A 26,878-nucleotide genomic window follows, 5' to 3' on the forward strand; every position below is an offset into this window, starting at 1 on the left:
AAAAGAAAATCAAATTTCAATGGCTTCTTTTCTTTGAAGAACCAAGATGTTCTTTCACACTTGGAATCCGGATTAGAGGATAAATCCATCAAATCAATGGAAACAAGTTAAGAAATGGACAGAGGGATATTTCATTCATATATACACAGTTTGCACTGTGGCAAAAATAGAGTTATATTTTAAAAAATTAGAATTTTTTGAAATTTTAGAGATTTTAAAGACTTTGTTCTGCTTATACTTCCTTTGGTTTACCAAATCAAACTCACTCTTTAATGGGCATTTCTAGCATTGAGTGCTAATAACAGCAGCTTTTTTAAATTCTTACTTTTCCCAGGTTAAACACCAAGGGTAGAGGTCTTCAAGAGATCAAGTCTAATCTACCTACGGGTGTGGCAGGCTTAACTATGGATGTTCAAGCCAGACATTGCCAGAAGAACTACATCTCTTCACCCATGGGTGAGTTTTTACTAGTAATCACAGAAACTTAAGGATATCAAAGGAAATTTTTTATTAAGAACCCAAGTTATAGATTCCTCTCTTAGGTTCATTACTTTGAATTTTTGACTCAAATCATATATATCAATTAGACCATGTTCAATTCTATGATCTTTAGAAGATGCAGCCTACAGCTGAAGAGAAACAGATACAACACTAATATCTTATCCTCTCTAGCCAAACTGAGAGCCCCTGGAGTCAGAAGTTTTCAAGAAAAGAAAAAGTCATCTGTCTTTGAAAAAGAGACAGTAGAGGCTATTCAAACATTCAACTTTAAATTGTTAACATGACTTGTTAGAATGTGATGGAGCACACCTTCTAAGTTTCATGATTTTTCTCCACAATATTGAGATGGATGACCTTGAAGTCCAGTTTCCCCATAAATGTATTTATTCAATGATAAAATTAATTTCCCTATAATTACCATGAAAATCTTATGTCATAGTCTCTGACTAAAAGGAAACAAAGCAAATTGAGCAGTTGAATAGCAGTGTAATTAATTCCATACAAGGATCTTACGGCAGCATTATGTATAATAGTGAAACTGGATGTAATCCCATTTCTATCAAAGAAGAAGTAAACAGATGGTATTCCTGTTCTTTGGAATACCTCTAAAACATCTAAAATGGTAAGTTAGAAGATGTGCACTGATAAGGGGAGACGTTTTTGATATATGATTTGGGAAACAGCAAATTGCAAAACGATGTAGTTATGTAATTTATGTTAAAAAACTTTATGTGTATTTATAAATTCATAGGAAATTTCCAGAAGAATAAACCCCACCCTGTTAACAGTAGTGTCTTCTGAGTAGGGGAGTGAGTTTTCAGGGAAGGGGATGAAAGGGGTGGGTTTCACTTTATATAGATCTGTATACTTTGACTTTTTTTACAATATGTATTTCTTTCATAATTAGAAAAATGAATGATGTGACCATTTGGTGCAGGACAACAGTATTATGTTCACCAGTCTCTGTACTGTATGTTACTGCACAGCACGGACTGTAGGAAAAAGCCCAGAAGAGCAGTGAAGACAAAGAAGACACGACACCTGCAAAAAGTCAGTGGAGTATTTCTACACAACAAACCTTCCAGGTGAGTGACGGTCAGTATCTTCCACTACTCCAGCTCTCGCAAGAAACCTAGTACCTTCCCAGGGTAAGCTGGAGGATCACGGCCCACTAGTCCACTCCCCGCCCAGGGCCTGTTTGTGCAGGGTGACTGCCATCAAGCAGACAATGGACTCAGGATGGGGCCTGTGCCTTTGGGGAGGTGGTAGAGAGGCACAAAGTGGAACACCAGCTAAGGGCACACACCTGAGAGGTAGAGTTCCAGGTGGAGACTCAAAATGTACCAAGACACTGCATGAAGGAAGCTACTCGACCTCTCTGAGCCTCAGTGTCCCCCCTGTAAAATGGGAATCACAGGCCTACTTCACAGAGCTGTTGGGGAAGATACATAAAAGTGCCTGTGACAGTCAGTGTCCACATTGTTAACAAAGTCGTCTCCAACTTCAGAATAATCAATGAAAAGAGTAATGTTGATGAGACCAAAGACAAGATGCCCAGCTTCATAACAGCCCCAGCAGCATGAGAATGAGAGGAGCTCCGAGTAAGCAGGGTTCTTCACAGCTCCACTGGAGAGGATGAACATGGGCTACTCCAGGATAAGCGGCTGTTGTACAGTGACTCGTGTAGTGAGGGTGGGTCCCTAAAGACACTGTGAAATACAGTTACTTACAGTGGCTCCTAGGAAACAACTAAAAGCATTGAACGCAGCAGATAGGAATAGGAAGGGGGCGAGCAGAAGAGGGTCAGAGCCACAAAATCTGAAGGAAGACACTGAACCACGACAAGAGCCCAGCTCTGTCAACAGCTGCTGTGGTTGCACCAGGAGATCAAACTTCTGAGACAGCCGTTGTGGGGACTGCTGGGAGCACAGTGGTCACTGCGGCCACACCCCAACAGCAGTGCATCGGAGCACTCACACCCTGAGACTTTCCTCTCCATTAATCCTTGTTTTAAGATGATGAGGGCCAGCCCCGTGGCTTAGCGGTTAAGCGCTCGCGCTCCGCTGCTGGTGGCCTGGGTTCAGATCCTGGGAGCTCACCAACACACTGCTTCTCCGGCCATGCTGAGGCCGCTTCCCACATACAGCAGCTAGAAGGACGTGCAGCTATGACATACGACTATCCACTGGGGCTTTGGGGGGAAAATAAATAGATAAATAAAATCTTTAAAAAAAAAAAGAGCCCCGTGGCTTAGCAGTTGGGTGCACGCACTCTGCTGCTGGCAGCCCGGGTTCGGATCCTGGGTACACACCGCTTCTCCCGCCATGCTGAGGCCGCGTCCCACATACAGCAGCTAGAAGGATGTGCAGCTATGACGTACAACTATCTACTGGGGCTTTGGGGGGGAAAAAAATAAATAAAATCTAAAAAAAAAAAAAAACAGAAAAAAAAAATAAGATGATGAATATCCTCATGTTACAATGTCTCTTTCCAACCCTTGTGGACGAGTGTAATGAGAACCCCCTGAAGAAGGCACAGGCCAGAATAGGATGGAACACTGGGGCCTTGGGGAGTGGCGCTGCACTTGACCACACAGACTATCACCCTTGCCTATTGAACACGAGAGAAGAACCCAAGGATGTGGTCTAATGAGAATTCCCCATCTTGCCACATTCAGAGACATTACAGAGTTTCTCTTCCGTTCTTTACAAAAATGTCAAAGAATTCATGCGTCATTAATTCATAAAGAGGCAAATTCTTGACAAAGTGACAGAGTCCAGATTCCATGACCAGGTTTTTCAGTTGTTTTGATAATATCCCACATTCAGGAATCAGAAATGTAACCTATTGGGATGTGTAATATAAACAAGGACTTTTTTTGATGTAGATCAACGCCCAGATTTTTAGAGATGACATAAATCATGAAAGCTGCTAACCATTCCTCCACAGGTTTCAATAAGACTTTTAAGTTAATTTACCAATCTCAGGAAAAAAGAATTTGGCAATTCATGTTTTTTGTTTCTGCATTCAAGCATACAGTACAGGCAAGAGAATGAGCAGAAAAAAATTAACAAAAAGGTCTTGTGCCTGCCCGGTGGCTTAGCGGTTAAGTGTGCACGCTCTGCTATTGGTGGCCCGGGTTCGGATCCGGGCACACACCGATGCACCGCTTGTCCGGCCATGCTGAGGCCACGTCCCACATACAACAACTAGAAGGATGTGCAACTATGACATACAACTATCTACTGGGGCTTTGGGGAAAAAAAAGGAGGAGGATTGGCAATAGATGTTAGCTCAGAGCCGGTCTTTCTCAGCAAAAAGAGGAAGATTAGCATGGATGTTAACTCAGGGCTGATCTTCCTCAAAAAACAAAAGAAAAGAACAAGGTCTTGGTTGCATTTCATCTTTTGCAAATAAGCAGGATATTTTATGCTCTGTTCCTTTCACTACTCTAAACAATTTTTAAAGAATATGGTACATCTGACTATCCCTAGGCGTGTTTATCCTGGAACCTTGCCAGAATCCAAAGCAGAGATGTTAAAGCTGATGGGTTTCAAATGCTGCCCAAGTGCTGTCTACCTTGAACATCCCTCTCCCAAAACTGGACCACCGGTCTCTTCCTGAGGGATCAGAGTCGTCACCCGTGTCCCTGAGAGACTGGCCACTCAGGCCTGAGCTGAGATTAGGCTATCAATCTGAATGGCAAAATGCTTAAGCTATTTTCATCTTAAGGATGCTGTTTCAGAGGCCCCTGCACTGGAAGGTGTTGGTGAAAATGTTCTATTAGATACTTGTCTGGGAATTAGGTTGTTCTCCTCTGCTCTTGGCGGATCCTGGGGAAACCAATGATTAACCTCACGATGCCTCAACTTCCACTTCTGCGAAAAAGGCAAGCAACAGCCACTGTTACTACCCTGCAAAGCTCTTAAGTTGTGCTTGCAAGAGGTGCCACAAGGGCGAATTTCTCCCAAAAGCTGATGAAATGATGGAACTTTGGCTGGAGAAGGCAGAGGGCAGCAGGCAGAGGAAAGTTTCTGGGATGTCAAACCAGTTCCCATAAGCACTTTAGAGAAACACCTGGCCCTGGACTAGGTAGGAGGCTGTGGCAAGACCCACAGACATGCAGGTGGGAGGAGGAATCAAGCAACGGAGGGAGGCGGTGTGGAATAGACATGAGTCCGGCTTCAATTTTGGACAAAAGCAGTTGCACGATGCAGGCCCGCGGCTGCCCATGCAGCCGCCACACCCTCCTAACTCCTTGGTCCCTCTTGTCCTGTCACATCCCTCTGAGACTCAGTCCACGTGGAGCAGGTGCAAGATCACAGTGCAGAGCACACCTCCTTGCTCCTCCCCTCAGGGCTAGGCACCGCCCCGTGCCCAGAGTATCCGGGGAGTTATAGTCCTGTAGTCCTGCAAGCTTCCAGCCTGGAGCGGTGAGAGACAAAAGCTCCCAGCATGCACAGCTAGGGGCCCCAACTCCCTCCTTGTCCCTCCACCCCTGGGCCCCACTCCTCTCCTTGTCCACCCCACCCTCTATCATGCCTCTTCTCTCTACCTCGCCCACCCTCCATGCCCTGCCCACCGCCTGGAGTATGCGCAGCGTGGTTGGGCCTCATCCCTTGAGGCCGGGACTCAGGTAGGGGTGGGGCTCAGCAGCCTGGCTGTTGCTGAGGATGCTTGCAGCCCTCCTTGAAGCTCCCTGGCCAGTATTTGAAATGTAAATTCAATATCTAAAATGGAAATACCGGGTGACTGGGATCCTGGAATTTGCCTTTTCAAGGCCACTTGTCCTGCTATCCCCTCCATCCCTCCAGGCTGCCATGATCCTCCCTCTGGACCCTGTGGTCAGGGTCGCTGCAGAGATCCTCCCTTTGGACCCCGCCTGCCTGAAGGGCCCATACCTTGGTCAGGCATCTTAGAAGGACTGCCGTGAGCCATGTCATAAAAAGGAGAAAACAGCACAGTGGACAGCCCCAATTCCTGCATATACAGACGGGAAACTTAGGTGCACTGGTAAGTGACTCCTAAGCCACTTCAGGGGACCACACGCACGCCCCTTCTCCAACGCTGCACACAGGCTTGTTCACTGGACTTCCTTATCCCAGTGTGGACCTCGTGGCCTCATTAACACAGGCAACAGCACTGAAACTTCCCGTTGGTCCTTCCCACAATGTCAGGGAAGTTTTTGTAGGAAGGTAATATTCAATTTCTGCTCTACTATAGGGCTGGCTCCTTGGCAACCAGTTTTAATATCCCTTTTTAAATATACCCTCAGAATCACAAAATAATTAAGCAAAATAATTTGTTGCTGTTGGGGGTTATGGTGATAACTCTCTGAAGTCATTTTTCCATTTAGCTACTCTGACTCCAAATACTACAGCACCACGTGCTTCTCAGACTGGTGGATGCACAGCTCCACTTCTTTGCAGAGAGGATGCACAACAGCAGAATATCCGTGGCCCGACTTTCTGGAGCATCAGTATTACTACAAGATTTGGAAGAAGCAAAGTTAGGTCATTTCCATGGTAAGGAATTAAAAACTTAAAACTAAGATGAGGTGGGAAAGTCATATACCATTAATATTTGTCAGTAATCTGTGCCTGAAATGTCAGACTTTCTCTGAGAAAGAACTCTGAGACCCTATTTGCCATTGTTTTAAATAGGAAAAATTAGAAGGCATAGCAAATCTATCGAAAAATCCTACCAATTTCCTAAGTCACGATATGGCACCTAGACAGAAGTTATGAACATCATTGCTCCTCGTTTTGTTCCTCATTCAACCCAGTCCCACAGGTCTTGAGTGATTGCTGTGAACACTGCACTGTGCTAGATGTCAAGGCCTTGGTGAGCATCATTATGGGGGTGGACGTTGATGGAAAAAGATTGCATCATAAAAACTCAAAGCCATGCCACTTGCCAAATTGAGGCAAAAATGGAAAGACCTAGGGCACCAAGGAAGGGCGAGGGCATTAATCGATACTTGGGAGTATTAAAATCCATCTAATGGTGTCATGAGTGAATGTGTTCCACTTTAAAACAAAACACAGCTGTTGTTCTCAGATATTGAGTTTATCTTTGTGCAAATATGCAGGATTTAAAGTGTTTATTGATGTATAACATTCATACAGAAATATATGCAGAGGTCATCCATGTAAACCTCAATGAATTATTACAAAGTGAACACACTTGTGTGACCAAGAACTAGCACCAGCTTCATTCAGGCTCCGACAATCCCTTTCTCCCTCCTTCCTCCCCAAAGGTAACCAATATCTTACCAGCAAACACTGTATATCGAGTTTGTCTTCTTATACAAGTGTTTTAGTACAGGACAATTTAAACAATATACAAAATAAACAAAATAGCATAGTAGGCCCGTCACTCAACTTCGACAACTACTAATCATCTTCCATTTTTGTTTTATCTAGACTCCATCCCATTCTCACGTCACTTTATTATTCTTTTAGTCCTTTTTGTGTGTGGGGGGGTAAGATGTACACACACTGAAAGGCACAAATCTCAACCGTACAGTTTTAGCAAATAAACATGCCCATATAATCTTCACCCCTTTAAGAATAATGTATTTCCTTCACCCCCAGAAAACTCCTTCCTGTTCCTTCCCAGGCAATTTTTTCCTTCCCCCGAGGCAACCACTGATCTGTTTTTTTCACCATAGGTTCATCTTGGCAGAAATCAGCCCACGTGTATTGTTTTCTGTCTAGCTTGCATCCCTCAGCACGAGGTAGATGAGACTCACCCAGCACGTGTGTGTCAGCGTTTGCTCCTCAGCACAGCTGAGGGCGTTCTGCTCTGTGGATGCCCCGAAGTGGGCTTGTCTTCCTCCTGGGGACGTGCAGGTCATCTCCTGTGAACATTCTTGTACAAACCCTTTTTGTATGCTGTTTAATTCCTTTATTAGCATTTAAGTGACACACCTTTGCAGTTTTTAGTGGTTGATCCAGATTACAATATGCATCTTTAACATATCACAGCCTACCTAGACTTAATAGTGCACCAGTTTAATCAATGTAAAATATGGAAGCCTTGCTACAGAACAGTTCCATTTACCTCTGTCTGTCCTTTGTGCTATGTTGTCATAAATTTTACATCTACCCATGTTATAAATCCCACAGTACGGTGTTATAATTTTTTCTTTAAATAGTCATAGGTCTTTTAAAGAAATTAAGAGAAAAAAGTTAAGTATTTGGAGGGAGATGCTTTGAGGCTCTGCAAATGTACTGTTTCTTCTCTAAGTTTCACTCACAGTTTTTGCATTCATCAGTCAGTCTTGCCCACCGTAATTATTACTGTGGTGGTCTAGTGGCGATTTTCTATTTCATGCTACCCAGCCGCGTTTATTATTTGGAATTCTGTGAGGAATATTCCCCCCTCCCTCTCCCTGCCTTCTTCCTGTCTTTCTCTTTCTCTCATTCTTCCCACCCCCCCTTTTTTCTTTCTTCCTTTCTTATTTAATCTTCTTTATATCAGTATAGACTCATGGATATTTATTTTATTCTCTGGGTAATAATCCAATGCTACCATTATTTATTTTCTTGCTCCCAGTTTTCCAGCTTGAGCCGTACGGAAGTCTTTAAGATTGATTCCTTTTGTTTTTTTTTTTAAAGATTTTATTTATTTATTTTTTCCCCACAAAGCCCCAGTAGATAGTTGTATTTCATAGTTGCACATCTTTCTAGTTGCTGTATGTGGGACGTGGCCTCAGCATGGCCAGAGATGTGGTGCGCGCCTGGGACCAAACCCAGGCCGCCAGCAGCGGAGCACGCTCACTTAACCGCTAAGCCACAGGGCCAGCCCAGATTGATTCCTTTTGACACATCTCATCATTTTCTGTGTTTTTTTTTTTGAAAGCACTTTCCTACTTTCTGGCACTACAAGAAGCTCCAGGCTCATATTGTATTTCCCATCCCCAGATTTGAATTAGCCATTTCTCCAAGAAAACCTGGTTCTTTTTATTGAAGAATGATATTTAGAAACCAAAATCTGGGAGCTAGGTGTGACCATTGATACGAGGGTGTCACTGCTTCTAGACCCTCTCAGCAGAGCTTGGAAATGTATGTATGAATGTAAACTCAGGTATACACATCTACCTATCGATATATCAATCTATCAATCTATCTATCTATCTGGATAGATATATTAAAAGAGACATGGATTCATACTGATACTTCCAACTCCAATCCAGCACCACAGAGTTTATTCCAGCATTCTCCTTTTGTTTATTTGTAACTTCTTTCACCAACAGTGAGAAACTTAACTCCAGTTATCTACAATATATTTACTAATGTGTCAACTAGTTTCAGAATCGCTAATCCATACCCTTATGAAAAACAAATTTACCACCTAGAGTACAGTGTTTTTGTACAGTACTTTAGTTTTACAGTATCCCACCAAAACACTGTCTTCCAAAGTTACTTCGGTCAGGACCTTTCATCCCCACCCCTTCTGTGTGGTTATGTCACATGCTTGTAATACAGTGAGGTACATTTGTCACTGCATTCCATCTGAGTTCCCCAGCATCCTGATTGATTTTTAAAATTTGCAGAGTAAAATTCACTCTATGTGGTGTACAGTTGTATGGGTTTTGACAACTTTACGGTCATGTATCCATGTCCACGGTACCATACAGAGCTGTTTCTTTCACTCCCAACATTCTCTCATACTGTCTCTTTGTAGTCAACCCCTTCCCCCACTCCATTCCTTGGCAACCACTGATCATTTTCCATCCCTGTAATGCTGTCTTTTCTAGAAAGTCATATAAATGGAATCATATACTATATAGCCTTTTCAATCTGGCTTCCTTCACTTAGAGATATGCATCCAAGATTAATCCTTGTTGTTGTGTGAATCAAGAGTTTATCCTTTTTATTGCCAAGTAGTATTCTAATGTACTGATGCACCACAGTTTCTTTCTCCATTCACTTGATGAAGGACATTTAGTTTGTTGCCGGCTTTTCACAATTATGAATAAAATGGCTATGAAGATTCATGCAAAGAGTTTTGTTTAAACATTAGTTTTCAATTTGCTTCAGTAAATCTCTAGGAGTGGGATATCTGAGTCATATAATAAGTGTATGTTTAACTTTATAAGAACCTGTTAACTGTTTTCCCAATGCAACTATCATGTAGCATTCCCAGTTCTAGTTGCTCCTAGTCCTCACCAGCACTCTGTAGTTGCAAATTTATTTTTTATTTTAGCCACCTAATAGGTGTGTGGTATCTTATTGTGGCTTCTGCTTCCTTTTTGAAAGTGAGTTCTGCTAAATATAAAATCCTGTGTTGACTTTTGGGTTTTCTTTCTGCACTTGAGAGATGTCATTTTGTTGTTGATTTGTCTCTTTTGTTTTTGATAATATATCATCCATCATTCACATTATTTCTCCCTGTATGTAATGTCTTCCCCTGTACATATGTATTTCCCTGACTGCTTTCAAGATTTTCTTTTTATCTTTGGATTTTAGCAGCTTGACTATCATGTGCCTAGGTATGGTTTTATTTTGTATTTTATTTTGTGTTTCCTGACTTTCTTGGATCTAAAATTTTAGATTTTTCACCAAATTTTGGAAATTTTATGCTATTACTCATTGATTTGCCTTTCTGCTTCATTTAATTTTTTGTCTCTCCCCTCTCTGATGGGGACTCACTCATCTCACAGGTCTTAAGGCTGTCTTCATTTTTCTCAAAACTTTTATGTTCTTTTCTTCAGACTGGATAATTTCTATTGCTCTATATTCATGTTTCTTCTACTGTTTCTAATCTACCAGTAAACTCAAAAATATTTTCTGTATTTCATCTTGCTATTTGGTTCTTTTTTGTAATTTCCATTTCTCTGCTGAGTTTCTACATCTGTTCATTCATTATGAGAATATTTTTCTTTACCACCATGATCATCTTTATAAAAGCTGTTTTCTCATCCTTGTCTGCTAATTGCAACACCTTGGGAATAGTTTCTACTGCCCACTTTTGGTCGTATATGGATTATATTTTCCTATTTCTTCAAATCTCATGATTTTTTAAATTATGTACTGGAAACCATGGATGATAGTTATAGAGACTCTGGATTCTATTGTATCCCTGTGAAGAGTGTTGTTATTTTTCTAGCAGAGAGTTAACTTGGCTGGACTGAAACTCCAATCCTATCTCCTTTACAATGGGCATAGCTGAAATCCTCATTCAGTTCTTTCATCTTCCAACTGCTGTTTTTACACTACGCCCTCTGGGGCCTACCCTGCAGGTGTGTTGTTCAAAGATCTGCCAATTTGCTGTGTGTGTGGGAGACTTACACACATATTTTGAGATTTTCCTCTTTGTGGTTCCCTCCCTTCCAGAATTTCTCCCCTAACTTTCCGGCTACTCTGCCAGCCCCAAAATACATCCTCTAACATTACAAGTAATACTATAGTTTTTCCCGTCTGGGCCATGTACAGATTTTGGAATGCTTTGAGGCAAAAGACTCAAGCTTGCAAATATCTCCTGGTAAAATTCCCATGATTCAAGGGAAGACTCCCCTTCAGTTCTGCTTGCCTTTGGAAGAGATTTATGCATACATACATATACACATTTATTATATGTGTATTACATATAGATACATGATTCTATATAAATATATATAATATTTCATGCAGATTTTATCATTGTTATCTGTGAGAGTGTTAGTTCAACAAGCTACTCCACTAGTACTGGAAGCTAGACCTCGGTTTTGTTTCTTTTTTGCATTTTATATAAATGGAATAATAAAATATATAGCCTTTTGAATATAATTTCTTTTATGCAGCATTATGGTTGTGATATTCATCCATGCTATTGCATGTAGCTAGTGTTAGTTCATTTGTTGAAAATAATTAATGTTGTTAGATGGTCATAAAATATGCATAACATGAAATTGACCACTTTATCCATTTTTAAGTGTACAGTTCAGTGACATTCAGTACATTCACATAACTGTGTAGTGATAACCTCTAACCATCCACAGATCTATTTCCACCTTGCACTGAAACTCTGTGCCCATTAAGCAACAACTCCCTGTTGTCCCTCCCTCTTGACCCTGGGAACCATCATTCTCCTTTCTATTCCTATGAATTTGACTACTCTAAGTACCTTATATGAGTGGAATCATGCAGTATTTTTCCTTTTGTGTCTGGCTTTACTTCACTTAGCATAAAGTCCTCAAGGTTCATCCATGTCATAACATGTGTCAGAATTCCATCCTTTTTAAGGGTGAATGGTATTCCACTGTGTTTTACACAACAATTTTTGTCAACTCATCCATTTATGGACACCTGGCCTGCTTCCAGCTTCTGCTTATTTTGAATAATGCTGTTAAGAACACGGGTGTACGTATATGTCTTTATATATGCGTTTAGTTCTTTTGGGTTTATACCCATATATGGTGTTCTGAGATTCATTTTTTCACATGTGGGAGGGTTCCCCACACCTCCAACAAGCAATTCTGGGAATGCCAGCTGGTTGTAAGATAATTCAACTCAATTTGATGCTGTCAACCCAGAGATACATCAGATTCCACAGTTTAAGGGCTCAGTCCTATAAGACTGCACACCCACCCAACCTCACCTCTACTTCAGATGCCAGTTACAAGCCCAGGCTGTTACCTGTACTTCTGACTGAGTGACTGTAAACCAGAGATTCCCACAACATCCTCCTTGGGTTTGATTAATTTGCTAGAGTGGCTCACAAAACTCAGAGAAACATTTACTAGATCACCAGTTTATTATAAAAGGATATAACTCAAGAACAGCCTGATGGAAGTGGTGCATAGGAAAAGGTATGGAGAAGGGGCACAGAGCTTTCATGCCATCTCCAGGTGCACCACTCTCCAAGCACTCCTTGTCATTGCCAATCTGGAAGCTCTCTGAAACTCATTCTATTGGGATTTTTATGGAGGCTCCCTCATGTAGGCATGATCAATTATTAACTCAGTTTCTAGCCTCTCTGCCCTCTCTGGAGGATAAGGGATAGGACTAAAAATTCCAAGCTTCTAATCGGGGCTTGGTCTTTCTGGTGACCAGCCCCCATCCAGGAGACATCCAGGAGCCCACCCAGAGTTGCCTCAATAGAAGAAATGATTCTCCTAGTGTTCTTATCACTTAGGAAATTACAAGGGTTTTAGGAGCTCTGTGTCAGGGATGGGGTCAAAGACAAATATTAGAACAAGAGATGTTCCTAGTGTTCTTATCATTTAGGAAATTACAAGGATTTTAGGAGCTCTGTGCCAGGAACTGGAGACAGAGATCCATAAATATATTTTCTGTTATTTCAGAACCCATAGGTGGAATTTCTAGATCATATGGTAATTCTATTTTTCATTTTTGAAGGAACTGCCATACTGTTTTCCACAGTTTTATATTCTCACCATCCAAGCACAAGGGTTCCAATTTTTCAAAATCCTTGCCAACACTTGTTATTTTCTGATTTTGTGATAGTAAAACTATTCTAATGTGTGTGAAGAGGTATCTCAATGTGGTTTTATTTTGCATTTTCCTGATACTTAGTGATGTTGAGCATCTTTTCACGTGTTTACTGGTCATTTTATGTCTTTGGAGAAATGTCTATTCAAGTCCTTTGTGCATTTTTAAATTGGGTTGTTTTTTTATTGTTGAGTTGTGGGAGTTCTTTATATATTCTAGATATTAATCCCTTATCAGATATGTGATTTGCAAATATTTTCAACCATTCTGTGGGTTGCCTTTTTACTTTGTTAATAGTATCTTGTGATACAGAAAACTTTTGCATTTTGATGAAGTCCAATTTGTTGTTTTTTTGTTGTTGCTTATGTCTTTGGTGTCATATTAAAGAAATCATTGTTGGCAATGGCATTTGGACCCAATGACATGCAGCTTTTACCCTGTGTTTTCTTCTAAGGATTTTATAGCTTCAGCTCTAATATTAGATCTTTGATCCATTTTGAGTTAATTTTTGTATATGGTGTAAGGTAAGGGTCCAATCTCATTCTTTTGCATGTGGTCATCTAGTTTTCCCATCACTATTTGTTGAAAAACTTATCCTTTCTCCAATGAATGGTTTTTGCACCCTTGTCAAAAATCATTTGACTGTATATGAAAAGGTTTATTTCTGGGCTCTCTATACTATTTCATTAGTATATTGTGTGTATTTATGCCAGTACCACACTGTTTTGATTACTTTGTAGTAAGTTTTGAAATCAGGAAGTGTGACTTCTCTAAATTGTTCTTCTTTTTCTACATTCTTTTGGCTATTTAGGGTCCCTTGAGAGTCCATATGAATTTTAGGATAGATTTTTCTATTTGTGCAAAAAACATCATTGGAATTTTTACCTCCTTGAGTAAGTTGATTCTAAGTATTTTTCTCTTTTTGATGATATTGTAAATAAAAATGTAAAGTTTTTAAATTTCTTTTTCAGATTACTTATTATTAATGCATAGAAGAACAACTAATTTTTTCATGTTGATTTTGTGTTCCACTACTCTGCAGAATTTATCAGTTCTAAAAATTTTTTTGTGGAATTTTTAGGGGTTTCAACATATAAGATATTATTTGTAAACAAATATAATATTACTTCTTCCTTTCCAATTTGGATGCTATTGCTTTCTTTTTCTTGCCTAATTGCTTTGGCTAGAACATCTAATACCATGTTGAATAGAAATGGTGACAGTGGGCATTCTTGCCTTTTTCCTGATCTTAGAAGAAAAGCTTTCAGTCTTTCTCCCTTGAATACGATGTTCTCTGTGTATTTCTATATCTGGCTTTTATTATGTTGAAGTAGCTTCCTTTTACTCTGAGAATTTTCTAGTGTTTTTAACATGAAAACATGTTTAGTTTTATCAAGTCTTTTTCTGCATCCATTGAGATGATCCTGTGTTTTTTTCCCTCATTCTGTTAATGTGCTTTATTACATTGATTCATTTTCATATATTGAAACATCTTTGTATTCCAGAAATAAATCCCACTTAAAAAGGATGTATAATCCTTTTAATATGTTGCTGAATCTGGTTAGTTATTATTTTATTGAGGATTTTTGTATCAATATTCATCAAAGATACTGACTTGTAGTTTTCTTTTCTCTTAGTGTCTTTGGCTTTCATATCAGGGTAGTGCTAACTCCATAGGATGACTTTAGAAGTATTCTCTCCTCTTCAACTTTTTGAAAGAGTTTGAAAAGAATTGGTGGTAGTTAATTAAAAAAAGGCTTTGGGCGCACAAATAAATTCAGCATAAAATAAATACAAATAAATATTTTTTTTAAATGTGAAAAAGACTTTTTCTTAAAAAAAAAGTAAAAATTAAGCAAGTACATCCCTTATCACTTTATTTCTAAAAGGGTTTTTTAACCTAATAGTAAGCAGAAACAAATCGTTAAAATTAAAATGACTCAAGTCTTAATTTCCTTCATTGCAAATTTTCTGACAGAAGTATATGGTGCCATCATGTATGACATCTTTTATGAAAAAGTGGTCATTTTTTGTGGTATTTGAGAATATTATGAATTTCCCCAGTGGCCTTTGACAATACTCTGATATGCAAAGTTATTGTTTCAACATTTATGTCTTATTATTGTCCTTACCAAATTAACAAATTTTGTCAGGTGCTAATTAATCAACTACTTTTCATATGATTCAGGTTCTCCGCCACCAACTTCCATAACCATCAGGATATTCTACAACTTCTGCAAGAGTAACAGTTTTACCTTACACTGTATTTGTCTCGTGTGGTTTAAAACATCCAGAAATCATTGATAAACTGACCCTGCCCAAACTAAAGCATGGTGAGTTATAAAAGATGGTCGCTGTTAAGTGGGGAGTGATTGCAGGTTGAACTTAATTTTATAAGTGGTCAATTTATTACAATATATTGTTCTATTATCTATTTCACTTCTTTTTTTAAAAAAGTGATATTTGAGGGCACTTAGATAATAAAAAGTTGAGAAGATAACGAACTGATATACTCTGTAAGCTTGAAATGTTTTCAAACATAAGCTACAATAAGAACTAAAACTAAGAAATGGCAGAGGAAATAGAGATAAGAAGATGAAATTGCAAAACTGAATCTATAATAATATCTCAATGGCTAGCGCTGTAGTGCCAAGAAGGTGGTGAAGTCAAAGAATTCGTAAAGATGATAATAGACTGCAAAGAAAAAAGACTGAAATTTTTGTAGAGAGAATTTTTACAGCGATATTACAGATAGAGAACAGGGAAGAGAAGTTGGAGTGAGAGACTATCTTCTTAAATTACTTCCACTGTAGAGAACAAAAAACCAATTTGCTGAAATCTTTATTCCCTTCTATGACCCGGTGAAAGATGAAGATTTGGCCACCCTGAAATCTATCTCTTTACCTTGGTTGTTTTCTCTGAGGGCATTTGACCTCCCCCACTAACTGCCTAAAGAATTTAAAAAAAACATCTGTTTCAGGAAGGAGTTATTATCATGATGGCTGTAAATATAATGTACAATAGATGTTACAATAGAAAAGACACCAACAAGACTATCTTATCAGAAGTTCTGTCTCTGACCATATTCTTTGGATGGCCCTGCAAGGAGTTGCCAGACAGACATTTACATTTATAAGGGAAATCTCCATTTGTAAAGGTATCTGCCTCTCTGAATTGGGAAGAGGGGGAATGACCTCATTTCTAGAAACTTATCAATGTAAAAGGTGAGGCCTTAAATCTGCATAATAACCTCACTCTTGTTTACTGTGCTTTAGTGGTAATCTCCTGTAACTGACTCCCCCCACCCCCAACATCTTCCTTTGTCATTGGCTGAACATGATATTTAAGATGAGAATTCTGCTATTGTGTTGAGAAACGCAGTGTCCTTGCTTTCTCTCATGCATACATGTTATTAAACTTGGTATTATTTTCTCCTTCTAACATGCCTTGTTAATTATTTGGCCAGCCATAAGAACCTTAAGGAAAAGGGCAGAGGGAGAGTCTCCCTCTATCCTGACAACCCTATCTTTACGTGCAAAATCTCAGCCCTGAATGAATGTCACATTCCTCCTTTTGCATCCCCGGGGAACAGGGCAAATAAGCTCATCTCAAACCTCAGCTGCCCAGCCTGTGAAATAAGGCTGGCCATCCATTCTCACAGAGGAGCCAACTGGAGGTAGGATTTTTGCTTCTGAATTCAGCTAAACATCTTCAAAGAATTTTATCTGCCCTTCCTTATCCAGGGCTATCAGTGAAGGGCTGGCTGGCTTTTACAGAAGACCAATTCACAGTCAGCTGAGACATTTTCTGTTGGGCTCTCTAGAGAAGGCTGTGGGGTTTGTCAGTAAGAGTTTATATCTATATGGGTTATATATTTTTATTTTATTCAGAGATTTATGAAGAAATTTACATGGTAAGTATTACTTATTATCAAGAAAAATGGTTGTGTATTCTCTGGTCATTTAAGCAAAATCCTCCTTTCAGGGTCCACCCATAGACAAAGCCCAGATTTAATCTCTGTGGGAGATCAAGATTTGGCCACCCTGAAATCTGTCTCTTTACCTTGGTTGTTTTCTCTAGGGACATTTGACCTCCCCCACTAACTGCCTAAAGAATTTGACATGGTGGCTCCTTCCTAGAACAGATCTATCATGACTGCTATAAAGATAATATAGGATAGAGGTTACAATAGAAAAGGCACCAACAAGCTCATCTTATCGGGAGTTCTGTCTCTCTGGCCACATTCTTTGGATGGCCCTGCGAGGAGTTGCCAGACAATCATTTACAAGGGAAGTCTCCATTTGTAAAGGTATCTCCCTCTCTGTATTGGGAAGAGAGGGGGATGAGCTCATTTCTAGTGACTTATCAATGTGGAAGGTGAGGCCTTGAGCTACATAATAAACCTTACTCTTGTTTACTGTGCTTTAGTGGTAATTTCCTGTAACTGACTCCCCCCACCCCCAAAATCTTCCTTTGTCATTGGCTGAAAATGATATTTAAGACGAGAATTTCTGCTATTGTGTTGAGAAACGCAGTGTCCCTGCTTTCTCCCATGTATACATGTTATTAAACTTGGTATTATTTTCTCCTGCTAACCTGTCTTGTTGATTATTTGACCAGCCAGAAGAACCTTAAGGGAAATGGCAGAGGGAGATTCTCCCTCTTCCCCCGACAGTTTTGGCGTAGTCGCCAGGAGCCACACTGGCTGACAAGTTGCCTTCTCTGGCTGGAAGACCTGCTTTCTCCCTGGACTACTGCAGATGGTGAGATACAGGAACGCCTGACAAAAGCTGGCAAAAGGTAAGACTTCTTACCATGTCAGCCTCCCGGAATCTCTATCTGCGGAGTCCGGCAGAAGGAAATGGTGAGAATTTTTTCTCTTTCTAAATTTAGATTGGCAGGAGAAAATATTTGGGAAACTAGTTTCTTGGGCTTTTAGTGACTCTTGGTTTAAATTTGGTAGAGTACTCTTGGTTTTGATCTTGATCCCTTTTCCACCCAGAGTAATCTCTGTCTTGTTCTGTGTCCTGAGAAAACTTGGCTTTGTGACCAGTGAGAATCTTCTCCTTGGTCTCCACCATACAGAAGGTGCATTTACCGGGGTGCACCTCGGTGGCCAGTCGAGTAGACTGGGGTTCCGAACTGTCTCTTTGTCCGGCTGTGCCAAGCTCTCAGGGGAATTTGTCATAAAGGGCCCAGTCCATAAGGGCTTTTGTCGTCTTTACCTTCATTGCTTGCTAGTGCTGGAAAAATCCCATTCCAGTATCGCCTGCCCGGTGTCACAGATTAGCGGGTCTGTGACTGGAGGCGTCCCACACTATTGTGGGAGACCGGAGACACCATCCTTACCGCCTGTGCAACGAAAGTCTTTACTTTCTCTGAATATCTTTGGGAGTGAATTCTGTGGATCACGGGGGCTACATCATCTGCGCCCTCACCAGGGACGCCTCTTTGTGTCCATGGTAGATTTATTCTAAGCATGGAAAGTTACCTCCGGGTCTTTCCTTAAAAAGGCTTATTGGTTCGAGTCACTATTGGAATAAATATACAAATGAAGATCCTACTCGTCAATGGCCAGACGACGGATCCTTTGAATTGGAAAAACTTCTCAATTGGGGGAAAAAAAATGTTTTGAGAGCTCTCACATAATTAGTTATTTGGTACCTAAGAAAAGGCCAAATAAAAAAAAGAAGGGAAAAATTTGACTAGCCTTAAGACCTTGACTCAGGTTACAATTGAATTGAGAACATGTAAAAGTGTAAGTGTTGATAAGATTATAAAGGTTGGAATGTTTGAGCTAATTTTATATAGAGGTTACATCAACTTTGCCTGAGTATGTTTTAAAATGTCTGACTGGGAATGCTTCCATTGTCCAAAATTAGAAGACCAAGACCTATTGATAAAAATCTTAATGATAACTATGTTTAAAGGTATAAGAGGTGATAAAATTTACATGAAATTTTGTAGGAAAAAACTGATGTTATTTCTATTACAGAACTGGTTAACAAAAATAGTAATTTAAATGATGGCTAATTTTATCTGAAGTCTTATGAAGTCTTATAGGCAATCTAAATAATTATTGGGAACAAGTAAATAGTTGTGAAAAAGATAAATGTTGGATGAACTATAACAATAATTATGTGTTATGGTGGTTACAGCTTCCAAACTCTTTTTGGTGACTTTTAGAGTTTTGCTAAAATTTATGATAAAAAATTCTCTGAGTATCATCATTTCCAAATAAGATAAGATATTAGACATTGATTGCTAAATGTACGTTTGTCTACTTTTGGCTTTTCATTACAGGAAAACTAAAAGGTGTTTTGGGTCTATTGGTAAACATGTGTTTTATTAAAAGATTGTACTATAAAGTAACATGTTTCTAGAAGTTATGAAGTGTTTATAAATTTTCCAAGCCACAAGATACTAATGTAAAAAAAAGTTTATAATTGTTTAGTTTTTACTTACAAATTAAGGTTTCTAAAGGTTAAAATTTCTAATTAATATATGTGATTGAAGCTACTAAATATTAAGAAAAATATGTCTGTGTACAAGGAAAGTAAGATGTATAAAGAAGGTGCAAAGAATGGAAATATTTTGTTGGGTTAAGAAAGATAAATTTGTCCTCAAGTACTAGAAGGGAAAAGAAAGACATGGGACAAATTCTAGATGTAAAAAGAAAGTTATAGAAGGTTTGTGGAAGAGGAATTCTGGAAAAGGAGTTTTTGTATGGTCAAGTTGGCTAAGATTGAAATGAATTTAACTAAGTAAATGAGTTTTAATAGCAGAAGTAAGCTGGTGCAAAATTGAAATTTCTCGTAAAAAGATAATTTGCTTAAACTTGATAAAGAGGTTATAAAAGATTTTTCTTTACCTTTGAGTAACTCTACCTAAAAAAAAAAAAAAAAAACCTGTTAAAATAATTTCCTACGTTCAAAAGACTGAGGTCTCGCTATTAGGGCTTTTTGGACTGTTAATGTTCTGTTTGCTTTGATTGTTTATATTTTTGACAAGCTCCACCAAAATTCATATCTTAAAATAAGTCTTTTTTTCTTTGAGAATTTTCAAAGGGCCCTGAAATTTCTCAAAGAAATTTGCTCTCTTCCTATAAGGAGGAAGATACTAAACTTATTAGGCTTATTCAGTATGTTAAATTACATAGAAAACATTGTCAGACAAGTGAAGATAAAACCTTCTTAGGTGGTATTATGTGGGCAAATGTTATTGATATAGGTGTTTTAAAATTGTATAACATTACTGAAATTCTGATCTGTCCTGATTATCAGTCATAATTCTGGTTATTATTATTTTAAAGTGTTGTATGTCACAAAATTAACCAAATTTCTTTGTCAGTTGCCATTTTGAGGTCTTGTTTACAGACTCATTTCTTTGCTCTAATGTTTTTGCAAAATATGTTTCAACTTCAGAAAAATTCATGGAAAGGACTCTGACATTTACACTGAAGTACAGGCTTCTGATAAACTTTCTGATCATAAAACTAAACTTGGTAAGAAATTACAGACATCTGATGGAGAGACTGATAACTTCATGAAGCTGCTAACAAAAAGATTGAGATCAAGAATGGATTACACGGGACTGAATAAACTGATAAGGATGCTTATAATTTTTATGATTTTTCATTTGAAGTATTGCTGAATTTTTAATGTTTTGTTTTTTCAGATTTAAGGAAAACTTTTTCTTGTTTCTCCTGAGCTAGCTATGACTTATAACAATTTGGTAAATGATATTTTTGTAAGTAAAATGGAAATATTTATTTTTTTCTCTCTACCTGATCCCTCCAGGATTTGGAAACTCTTAGTGAGTATTGTTGTTTTCATGGCAATATGGTTATTTGCATAAGTTCAATAAGAATCTGTTCTCCTTATAACAGGACACAATTGGAAACACTTGTTATATTACCAAGGTTGTGACTGGAACATCATATTTGCGATATAACCATATAGCTTTTGAGGAATGAAGATTGGACTTTATGGAATAAAGACACGTGGAAATATTGGCCTGGTACCTTATGTTCCAAGCAGCACTTACCAGGATAAGTAAAGAATGTCACTTGTCTGGCAGGTACAAGGAACGTTGAAATATTTGGGGGGAACCTTGGAAGAGAGGAATTCACCCAAATCTGTAGGTATTGCAGGCAAAGTCTGATGACAAAATCCTTGGTTTGGCTTTCCTGGCCTTGAGAGGCTTTTGAAGTTCAATGTGAGATTCCTTACAAAAAGTTCCAGCAAAGCAGATTTAAAAGAGCCTATGTGGTCAATTGCTATTCTTGCTGTACTTATGTAAATAATTGGTCCAACTCTATTGAAACTAGACTTATTTTGCAAACTAGTTAGTTTTAATTTGGCTATCTTTGATAAAAATGAGGGTGATTTTTGAGAAAAAAATTATGTTTCAGTAAAAACTATAGTATACATTTGCGGATATTAGATCCTAGTTTTGTTAATTGTCTTTTGAGGTTTTTGTTTTATATCTGTTGACTGGACTGGATCCTGATTTCTTCTAGTCTCCTAAAATATCTGGCTACAGATTTCCAAACTAACGTTTTTGATTTTTTCCATCATTTTCATTTGAAATCACTAAAAACTGAATCTGCCCTTTTTCCTGAAGCCTTACAAACTAAAGCTGATGGACTTGATACAAACTTAAGAGATTACTTGATGACATCATCAGAGACATTTTAGACTGCAAAAGATGCTTTGACGCTGACATCTGAAATTCTTCTTCACTGGCTGTCCTCTGAACTCAGAAACTGTTTTACGACTTGCTCTAACCATTAACCTTGTTTTTCTTTTGTTTCCATAGAAATGCTTCTATTAAATACTTGATTGCTTGCTTCCATAATATAGGCGTAACCTTGAGAGCCCACCTGCATCACCACCTTCCAAAATGAACTTAATTGAACTGATCTATTATCAGAACTAAGAAATGTGTTCAGTGAGATGAAACAATCTACCAACTCAGCTTCTGGACTATAAAACTTCTTTAAGTTTCAAAAGGACTGTGAAACTTTTAGTTTCAAAGGCGGGACTGTGGGAGATCAAGATTTGGCCACCCTGAAATCTATCTCTTTACCTTGGTTGTTGTCTCTAGGGACATTTGACCTCCCCCACTAACTGCCTAAAGAATTTGACATGGTGGCTCCTTCCTAGAACAGATCTATCATGACTGCTATAAAGATAATATAGGATAGAGGTTACAATAGAAAAGGCACCAACAAGCTCATCTTATCGGGAGTTCTGTCTCTCTGGCCACATTCTTTGGATGGCCCTGCGAGGAGTTGCCAGACAATCATTTACAAGGGAAGTCTCCATTTGTAAAGGTATCTCCCTCTCTGTATTGGGAAGAGAGGGGGATGAGCTCATTTCTAGTGACTTATCAATGTGGAAGGTGAGGCCTTGAGCTACATAATAAACCTTACTCTTGTTTATTGTGCTTTAGTGGTAATCTCCTGTAACTGACTCCCCCCACCCCCAAAATCCTCCTTTGTCATTGGCTGAAAATGGTATTTAAGACGAGAATTTCTGCTATTGTGTTGAGAAACGCAGTGTCCCTGCTTTCTCCCATGTATACATGTTATTAAACTTGGTATTATTTTCTCCTGCTAACCTGTCTTGTTGATTATTTGGCCAGCCAGAAGAACCTTAAGGGAAAGGGCAGAGAGAGATTCTCCCTCTTCCCCCGACATCTCCAAGCGTCTGCCAGGCATTCTGTGGTCAGTGGGAAGCTCTCAAGTTGGCAGCCTGTTCTCTTGTGTCCTTTGCTGGTACTTAATCTTCCATCTCTTCAAGGTACAACTAGACAGAAGCTCAAAGGACTTGACATTGGAGAAATGTACTTTACATTCTCTTTCGACTTCTACACTTTTCCAAAAGACTCTCAGCATTTCCAGTAATTGTGCAGCAGTTTACCCAACACTAAGATTCTCAGTATAAAAATTAAAATAAATAAATTTTGAAAAGGAAAAAAGTGATCTCTGCAATTTGTACAGAATCTGTATAATGGGTGCATCCTTATAAATGGAAGAAAAATAACAAATTTAACTATTTTGATTAGTTAACACAGTAAGTAATATACTTTATATATTACTGATTTTGAGATTATTTGTATTTAAAAATACTGCTTCAAATCCCTAAATTATTGTAAGTGGTAGAGTCTGCCATTATATACAACAAGTCAGCCAAAACTCCTCCATTCCTGTATAATCCTATATGTGGGTAGTAATGGTTAATTCTTATAGATTGTTTGAACACCTGCATATCACAAAATACAAGTGGCCATTAAAAATTAAAATGTTCACCAAATACAAGATTATCTGATTCCCAGAAAAAGAAAACAATATTGTAACATTAAGGCTAAAACTATCAAAAAGGAAGCCAAGATACACTCAAGTCAAGCTTTTGCTGAAAAGTTAATTGGCTCATCTTTGAAACTTTATCATGTTTATTATGTAAGCAAGATACTTTCAGAGCCTAAAATATAGAGAGTGCTTATTGGTAAGTTAACATTGTGATCATTTATTTTGTAAATGTTAATATGAGAGACGTAATTCATTTTCTACTATAGTCAGATTTTCAAGTTCTGCTAAATCTAAGGCCACATTACTGGCAAGTTGGGATACCTCTAGACATCTGAAAAATATGAGTCCTACACAGAAGCTTATACATTCTCTTTTCATCAGGTTCTAAATTCTAAAACATTCTAAGGTTTTGGATCAAACCAATGGCATTCCACATTTACAGTAAGTTTGCACGTGCAATACATGATCCTATAGGAAGAGACATCCAGATTTTAAATAAAGGAGATTGTGCACAAAAATAAAATATATTTTCACGTCTGAAACGGGATTACAAGAAAGAAGGGACTCTCAGAATATGTGCTAAGTGGTAAATAAGTTGCCAAAGGATCTCTAAAAGAGAACATATTGTGGAGAAAATAGCTTAAACGCAGAGAGCTAAAACGGCATCTCTGGAATCCTTACGGTGAAACAGACACAGAACTACTTTTGCCTAAAATTTAAAATGCATCTTATCCTCTAAACAAATACCACGTCCCTGCCATGCAGCTTACCGGGGCACGGTGACGTGTTTGAATCATTTTCTAATTCATTGGCTCTTAAACTTGATGGGCACCAGAAGCACCTGGAGGCCTTGTTGAAACCCAGATTGCCAGGCCCCACCTCAGAGTTTCCAGTTCTGCGGATCTGCAGCAGCACCTGAGAATTTGCATTTAAACGCAGTTCCCAGGTGATGCTGATGCTGCTGGTCCAGGGACCCCACTTTGAGAACCACAGCCTAACTTACACCCTATATATTGTTACCAAATCCATTATTTCATCCTTTGGCTGCTACTTTTCCTTTATCACATCAGCACCTTAGCTCCGAATCTCCTCATCTAACAATGGGAATACTTGGAGACTTTAGCAGCTGGTCCTCCTTTCCAGCTCACTTCTCCCTCTTCCTCTCAAAACTACATTCTCTTGCCAGGTAACTGTTCCTTAAACATCAGTTCATCATAGATCTTCCTTGCTCAAAATCTCATGGCTCTTATGCTGAGCACAAGACATTTTAAATTCTCTACTTTGCTCATAAGGTCTGTAATAGCCTGTAGAATGTGGACACCCTGATCCTTACCCTGCCTACTATAAAGGAGTATGTGAAGATTACATAAGATACAGTCAGTTCTTGTTATGCACAGTGTGACATTCTATAAAGTCACCGTGAACACTGAATTGGTGAATATGAACCACTGCTACTACAGGAAATGCAGGGTTAGGTTGCTGCAAGCCTTAGTTACATTTTCTTCGACTGATCAATACATAACCTTATTTTCTGTGTGTTTCTCTTTAAAGTCACCTTATTTAAGATATATTGGTGATATATTAACATTGAACTCACACCAACAGCACTGTACCTCGTGTCTGAAAGAAGCTTGTTGAACACACATACTTTCTCTGTAAAGGCTAAGCCTCTTGCCCTGAGGAACACCAAGCAACATTGCAGCACTACACATGGGGGATACATTAAATAGCAAAGTCACCAACACAAAGGACAAAAGATAAGAAACGAGGCACTAAATAGACTGCAAGAAGGACACTTGTTTACAGTATGAGCTGAAACGAGGGCAGAGCGTCACCTGGTTCCCCTCCGCTGGGAACGTGCACGTCCAGTGAATAAATTTTTCACCACTTTGTGCATATCTGCAAATGGACATGAAAGCCCTGTGAGTGTTTATTCGGAGGCTGCCAGTTCATTTTAGCTAGTGGACAAGTGTGCAAACACGGAATCCACAAATAATGAGGATCACCTATATTATGAAAGCATCTTTTCAAAACCAGAGTATTGCTCAGATATAAGAGCAATAATGATAACATAACAGCTAACATTTTAGTGCCTACTATGTGCCAGCAGCTCTTCTAAGCACTTTACATAAGTTAATGCATTTAAATCTCACTAAAACCCTATGAGACAGGAGTAATCATTAGCTGCATTTTATAGATGAGGAAACTAAGGCTCAGAGAGTAAATACTTTGCACAGGTTCCCCAGTTAAAAGTGGAATAACTGGGATTGGTACCCAGACAAACTGGTCCAAAGCCCACAGCCTCAACCACTAAGGTAGGAATGTGAGCGTATTTTCTACCACTCCCTGAATAGCCCCTTCTGCTCCAGCCAGTGTTGTCTCCCACATATTCACTCATCAAACATTTTCTGAGTGACCCAAAGGTGTCAGGTACTGTGTTTAGATACTGGAGGGACAAATAGAATGTCAATGCATGTAATCCATAACCAATCTATAAATCAAAATTGGGTTGAGTTTATGATGAGCCAAACTTTGAGGGTCATATAGCCCAGGAGAGTCCTTTCACAAAGAAATGGAGCACTCCAAAGAAGTGGGGTGTACAGAGTGGTTATATACCATCAAAGAGCACGTATCACATGTGATTGCAATGTCCCTTTTACAGTAGTCATGACGTTGACCTCTCGGCATGTCGATTGATGGACACAGTGGGTATCAAGTCTGCTGGCTCTATGGGCGTGGCTGTTGTCTCGAGTTGGGTCATCACAGGATGAGCACAGCAATCAAATGCTAGCCTAGGGAGAAATGCTTATCCTTAAGGAAATACCAATGTGGGGAAAGTTGCATTTACATCTTAAGGGCTTTGCTTTTGTCTTTGGGACATGTTAATTGTTTAAAGCAGATATACAATGGATGAACAGAGGCTACAGGCCCCTTTTGGGGAAAAAAAAAAAAACAAGGTCAGGCCCAATTAGTTTTACACTAAGTGGCTTCCTCATGTGCTCCAATATATCCTATTGCTCGCCATTTATTCATCAAGAAGTAGGATAGTCTCTGCTTGAAGAAGCTCACTGTCTATGAGACATAAATAAAACAACTGTTATGGAAAAGTAGATAAGTACAGGGGCCCAGAGTGGGGACATCAAAAGGGGTCTCTAGATGGAGACCTCTCAGGAAAAGTGTCCAAGAGGAAGGAACATTTGACATGAGTTTAGGTTAAGAAATAGGAATGAACTTGATCAAAAAAGTGGGTAGGAGGACAGAAGAAACACATATAAAAATACAGATATAAAGGATGCTAAAGCTTTCACAAAATTGGTGTATTTTTAAGGCTGGAACAAAGCAAACATGTAGGAAACAGTGTGTGATGAGGCTAAAGATGAGGACAACAATAGAAAGCCTGCGTGTCCAGCTCAGGAATCTGAATGATCTCTCAGATGCTCTGAGCAGTCATTGAAAGAGTATAAGCAGATGTCACATTTAAACAAATTTGGATTCTTGAAGGTAACTCTGGAGGCATTGTGGAGGAAAGATTAGAAGAAATTAAGACTGGAAGTAAAGGGTCCTGTTGGGAGATTAGGCAGCGATCCAGATAAGATAGGCCTTGGCTTAGGCGGGGGGTCTG

The 26,878-nt window shown here is 39.0% G+C and overlaps 2 long non-coding RNA genes across 5 annotated transcripts; both read left to right on the forward strand.

Annotated features, from left to right (window-relative positions):
• Positions 1–1,503: 1,503 nt before the first annotated feature.
• On the forward strand, positions 1,504–17,805 carry LOC131411583 (uncharacterized). Of its 4 annotated transcripts, none has more exons than XR_009221591.1 (4): positions 1,504–1,586; positions 5,316–5,514; positions 5,858–6,026; positions 17,562–17,805. It is a non-coding gene; the product is annotated as an uncharacterized LOC131411583 (long non-coding RNA). The 4 variants fall into 4 exon arrangements; XR_009221592.1 differs by having other exon boundaries at positions 5,931–6,026; XR_009221593.1 differs by lacking the exon at positions 5,316–5,514.
• On the forward strand, positions 12,333–15,755 carry LOC131411584 (uncharacterized). Its single transcript, XR_009221595.1, has 2 exons — positions 12,333–13,834; positions 15,130–15,755. It is a non-coding gene; the product is annotated as an uncharacterized LOC131411584 (long non-coding RNA).
• Positions 17,806–26,878: the final 9,073 nt, after the last annotated feature.

Source organism: Diceros bicornis, chromosome 11, assembly GCF_020826845.1.
Source record: "Diceros bicornis minor isolate mBicDic1 chromosome 11, mDicBic1.mat.cur, whole genome shotgun sequence".
NCBI lineage: Eukaryota > Metazoa > Chordata > Mammalia > Perissodactyla > Rhinocerotidae > Diceros > Diceros bicornis.